The 6,179-nt window shown below is 32.7% G+C and overlaps 1 protein-coding gene across 1 annotated transcript in view; it reads right to left on the reverse strand.

The window, feature by feature from the left end:
* Positions 1–5,821, reverse strand: part of LOC107287323 (NHL repeat-containing protein 2) — a 22,159-nt gene extending 16,338 nt beyond the window's left edge. The window contains exon 1 of the mRNA XM_015815822.1: positions 5,696–5,821. The gene's annotated coding sequence lies outside the window, so the exon portion shown is untranslated. The remainder of the gene's footprint in view (positions 1–5,695) is intronic.
* Positions 5,822–6,179: the final 358 nt, after the last annotated feature.

Consider the following 6,179-nt stretch of genomic DNA (forward strand, 5'->3'; position numbering starts at 1 on the left):
AGGATCTGGACAGACTTGAACACTGGGCACTATCTAACAAAATGAAATTCAATGGTGAAAAAAGCAAGGTTCTACATTTAGGCAAGAAAAACCAAATGCACAAGTACAGCATAGGTGGCACCTTGCTCAATAGTAGTAACTGTGAGAGGGACCTCGGAGTCCTAGTGGACAATCACCTAAATATGAGCCAGCAGTGTGCGGCATCTGCCAAAAAGGCCAACACAGTGCTAGGCTGCATTAACAGAGGGATAGAATCAAGATCACGTGAAGTGTTAATACCACTTTACAATGCCTTGGTAAGGCCACACTTGGAATACTGCATCCAGTTTTGATTACCGCGATGTAAAAAAGATGTTGAGACTCTAGAAAGAGTACAGAGAAGAGCAACAAAGATGATTAGGGGACTGGAGGATAAAGCATAATAAGGAACGGCTGCTGGAATTGGGTATGTCTAGTTTAATGAAGAGAAGGACGAGGGGGGACATGATAGCAGTATTCCAATATCTCAGGGGCTGCCATAAAGAAGAGGGAGTCAAGCTATTTTCCAAAGCGCCTGAAGGCAGGACAAGAAGCAACGGGTGGAAACTAATCAAGGAGAGAAGCAACCTAGAACTTCCTGACAGTGAGAACAATTAACCAGTGGAACAACCTGCCTCCAGAAGTGGTAAATGCTCCAACACTGGAAGTTTTTAAGAAGAGACTGAACAGCCATTTGCACGAAATGGTATAGGGTTTCCTGCCTGAGCAGGGGGTTGGACTAGATAACCTTCAAGGTCCCTTCCAACTTTATTATTATTATTATTATTATTATTATTATTATTATTATTATTATTATTATTATATCTATATTAAACTCCTTAATGGTTTGTACTGTATCTAATGGTTTCTGCTATGGAATATCTCCATTATCAAGCTGATCATATTTTTAAATAAAAATGAGAAACTCATGCCAATAAACCACTGATAGGCAATCATAAAAGATTCTACAATAATATATATTTATTTTCTGAGAATAAGAAGCAAAAAATTATAGAAAGTAAAAAAAGCATTTACTGGGAAAGCACAAGAAGAAGCAAAATTTTCATGGTGGCTGAACAGCTTTCTTATCTAAGAAACAAAAGGGCCAAATAGCGATTAACAAATGAAGCTGCAGCTTTGGAATTTTTACAGAACAATATATTCCTCAATTCTGAGCCCAATCTATTTTAACAATATAATTGCTTGTACAACTTGAGTAAACAATGGATTCATTGTGTTCACGAGCCCCAACAAGACAATGAAACAATGTTTTCTCAAAATTAACTATCTCATATTCTGGAAAAATAAAAAATTTGCAATGGTAGCCTCTAAGTAATAGTTCAGAATGATTAGACAAGTTCTCACTGAAACCTCAAACCTAGCTTTGAACTCTTATCACATCAAACTATTATATATAATGGAGTGTGTCAAAATGTCTTGATATGCCAAAACCATAAAATGCCTTCGGACCTAGCTTGCCCCATTGAAAATAACTGTATCATGCCATAGATTAATAACTCAATACTGTAATGTCTAATAATCCATGTCTGTAAATAAAATAGAGCCACCAATACCTTAGTTCTAAATAATGATATCCATAATGATTTAGGTTTATCTGCTGTTCAAACACATATGAAAAAATGAAATCTACTTCATTTCTACTTCAAACAAACAAACCACATTACGGCAGAGCATTATTTGTAAGTGAAGCACATGATTTTTCTATTGAAAATGATACATTATAAAACTGAGCCAAAACTTTCTCGAAATGATTTTGATGGGTGGATTGTAGAAATTCATTTTATTACGCAATCTTGAAAATTGGAAAATTAAGAAGAGAATTTAAAGAATTTAAGAATTTAAAAATGAAATTCCCTGTGGAATTTGTTTAGAAGCCAGAATATATTTAATTTATTATATAATAAATAGTGTGTATAAATATGTTATAAATTATTTAAATTTTGAAAACCATATGCCACTGATAGTCTTTTTATTTTAGTAGTGTCAATACCAAAGATATAACTTTTAATATATCAAATAATAAGAAAATAACCATTTTCATTTAACTGCAGCATTTAATAATAGAAAGACCATAAAAAACACAGGCACAAGAAAATTGATGTTAATCCATCCATTTATAATGTTTTAAAATGCATAGGAAAGAAGAGTCAAATCCTAAAAGATATTGTCAAATAGCAGGGTCCACCAACACTGCTGAAGAAATGACTTTTGTCTGTTCTTTAAGTCATTTTTCAGTTTACACAGAATAAACCCTCGATAAACATTCAGCCTAAACCTGTTTTTTAAACATTATAATTTTATTTTCCTTCAAAACCTCACTCTAAAGCTGCAGAACTGAATAGTTGTAGAATCAGGCATATTATGCACCAAAGTCCATGAATATGAAGAGTGATGCTTTCAATCACAAACTGTCTTTTAAAGACACTTATCTACATTAAAGACAAATGTACCTTAATTTTTTTTTTTTACAAAGCACTTAAATACTGTCATATGTTGTGTAGTATATACACTTGCCCCTTTACCAGGACGTTTCCTCATATATGCATATATGCTGCATATTTCAATATTGTTTACTTAAAATCAGGGCTTTTTGTGTCATAGAATGCCCAGAACGGAGTTCCGGCACCTTTTTTGGATGGAGGGGGTGGGCAAGGCGGGTTATATAACGTGTGTGAGTTCCAGCACTTTTTTTTTTTTTAACAAAAAAAGCACTGCTTAAAATCCTGTATGTTTTGTAGCATTATAGTAACTTTTACTAGCTATGCACACAAAAGCTTGAATCATAGCTACACTTATAGATCATAACACCAAGGTCTTAGATCTGTGTCTTTCAGAAAGAATGCAGCTATCAAGAACACTTCACACTTCAACCAAAAATGCGTTTAGCACTGTTTGATTTCAATAGCACTGAATAAAAATAGATGAGAATGGAAAGAACATCCTCTGCATGTACATGTTGAAAACCACATAGTCCTTAATAAAGTGGTAAGATGCCAATGCCATTCAAAAGCACTAAAGCTGGAATATTTATTATTTTAAAAATTAAAATATAAGTATTACTATTACATTCAGAAAAATATTAAACTGCATACTATATATGTTTAAATTGCCTTTGTTACAAAATGAATGCATGTTCCTAAGAAAAAAAATGCTTGTCTTAATATCTTAAATGAATATACACATGTTATGATGTCCTAATATAATTGGAGCTAGACTTTTGGCCTTATGACCATGTACTTTATAGTTTGTACTACCATTTTGTTTAATCTTACTGAAAAAAGCAATGTAAATATACATTTGATTGACCGCAATTCTGCCATTCAGGTTTTATATATTTACTATTGAAAAGAGCTGTTTTCTATATACAATACTCCCAAATCCAGAATAGACCCTCCTAAAAGTTTCCTTGATTTTGGAACAGTGACTATCAATATACTTAGTCTTCTATGTTTCCTACTTAACTAAAAATACAAATTAAAAATATAATTTTTCTAAACTTAATATACATAAACACATTTAATTTATAACTTGTTAAAACTTAGTTTTTTATAATATGAAAATCTACAGGTAAACTTTATATGTTACTTAAAACTACCATAAAAGGATAAAAGAAGATATCTATGGAGGTTTTCAGTCATCCAGGTCATAGTTATCCAAAAGATGCTTTTTCACAAGGCAACTGGACTTTCTTGTTCAGCTCTGAAGAGCTGAAGAAGCTTCTTGGATGAGAAGTGAAACGTCTTCAAAGAAAAACAAGAAAGTCCAGTTGCCTTGTGAAAAAGCATCTTTGAGATAGAAGAAGAATTACTTCTCTAATAAAATAGTTTGTAAGGAAGATATGGAAGTTATTTACTCACTACATAGATACACTTAACCACATTGTTGAAAATTATATTAAAATATTAATTAGTTTAGGGAAAATTAGTTTTTGTAATTATACAAATAGTCGTGAAAATAATTTAGTTCCCATTTATTTATTTTCGGTACCTCTAAACAGCCCCAATACAGTTCTTTTGACAGTGTAGAACAATTAAATATATGAATATATGAAAACAGAAAAATATTACTGTAACCTCTATTTCTTAAAACTAATAACTAAAAAGACTCTTGATCATATTGATAAATATATAAATCATACATGCAATAAGCACATGATTATTACAGGGAAAGTTATTCTGGATGGAAGTATGACAATAAATGTAAAATAAGGATATTTTGTAAAGTGTTGCCTTTTTCCTAGACTCCTTAAAGATACACTGTTCATTGTGTCTATTTAGTGTAATTTAGCAGCTATAAATCATACTGGGTTTATTCTTAAATAAGTAAATAACCATTACTAAATGTTTTGAAAAATAATTATAAATATAAAGCATTTAACAGCATTTTACTCTTTAGGATTAAGCTCTATTAAATAAAATGGGTCTGTAACCTTTCTCAAACTTTTCTTCCCTTTCACTTATATATCTGATAACAAAATATTTTGCATTAATATACATGAATCAAACGAGTAATAAACCATTTTATAACAGTAATCTTAAACAACAATCCTCATGAATATACTCTGTTAGTATTAAAAACTCTGTTAGTATTTGTCTGTTAGTATGACAAAATATTCCATATTTTTAACTTTATAATAAATGTAGCAAAATTACTTTAGAATCCAATCTGAATTGGTTACTGGGACCAAAGGTTCTTCCAAGCTTTTGGACTCGTGTTGGAGCCTATCTTCAGGGAACTTCTAAATCTCCAGGATATGTGCACTGGACTGTTCTATGCGTAGTATTTATGTGTGCCCTTGTGATACAAAGATCGTTTGGAGGTAAGAGAAATTTCTAATGAAATTTACCAGATTCCCTGCATGGATTGCCCCTGTGAGTATGTAGGACAGACAGGGAGGAAGGTAACCACCATCACAAGCATATGAATGAGCGAATAGACGAGAAGGCCTGCACTCATTGGCAGCCTTACATTGCAATGAACAAGGACATGCATTCAATTTCACAGCTACTAAGATTGTTGGCTAAGCAGGAACAAAAATAGCCAACGAAATGATTGAAGCCTGGGAAACAAGTCTCTTGTCTGTCAAGAGAAGTACTGATTTACCACCAGTTTACCAGGTACTTAGAAGCTGAGACCCCAGCAGTACAAGGAAACAACAATCAATGATTTAATAGCCGGCCATCAACAGCCCAATCAACAACTAAAAGCCATATAAACAACCAGGGTACCATATAAATACTCTGCATAGAACAGCCCACTGCACACATCCTGGAGATTGACAAGTTCCCTGAAGATGAGCTCCAACATGAGTCCAAAAGTCCCGGTGACCAACTCAGATTGGATCCGGCAACATTATCCAAGGACATGTATATTTGCCTTCATTCGCAAAATTATTTTACTACAAGATACAAAATTATATTTTCAATACGCAGGTTTTATATCTGGGCATATAACTGAGCACATGAATAAAAAAGAATTGTGATTGCCTTCAACATATACAAATTATTGTAAATGCTGATGAGTCATAACCTTTTGTGCTCATGAGATAAGGGAAGGGATAAGTGGAAGAGAAAAATTAGATAACTGGCAATGGTATTAAGTCTACAATCTTTGAAAAAGCATCATAAGTAAAAAAATAAAAACATCATAAAAATACCTAAGCTTCCCAAAGTTATATCCCATGGTGAACTAATAGGCTGCTCATCTCCTTTGGCTCCTCCTTCCTTATCAGTGCCTTGTATTCCAACTCCTGCAACAGTGCTCACTAACTCCAACCGCAGGTCAATCTAGAATCAATTGTTGATTTATTTTAATAAAAGAGAATATGTGTAACTCAGGGTTGATCTGTGGAATTCCTGGCACTCCCTGAGCTTGGTTGTTACTAATTACAAACAAACAAGCTCATAGAGCACCAAGGATTCACATTAATTTATTTTTACAGTAAACGTTTAGAATGGCACATCTTTTTATACTGTTAACCATTTTTAGCAAAATATATTTAATACTGTAATATTTATTTTGAATATACTACAATAGTGCAAACAGGGAGAGCTTGTTTGTGTCCTGCTTTATAGTTAGCTACCCGAATAGCACATATCTCTAATTTTGAAATATTTTGTATCTTTGGTGAAGACTTTATA

This window comes from Protobothrops mucrosquamatus, unplaced genomic scaffold (assembly GCF_001527695.2).
Source record: "Protobothrops mucrosquamatus isolate PMUCROS unplaced genomic scaffold, P.Mucros_1.0 scaffold378, whole genome shotgun sequence".
Classification (NCBI taxonomy): Eukaryota; Metazoa; Chordata; class Lepidosauria; order Squamata; family Viperidae; genus Protobothrops; species Protobothrops mucrosquamatus.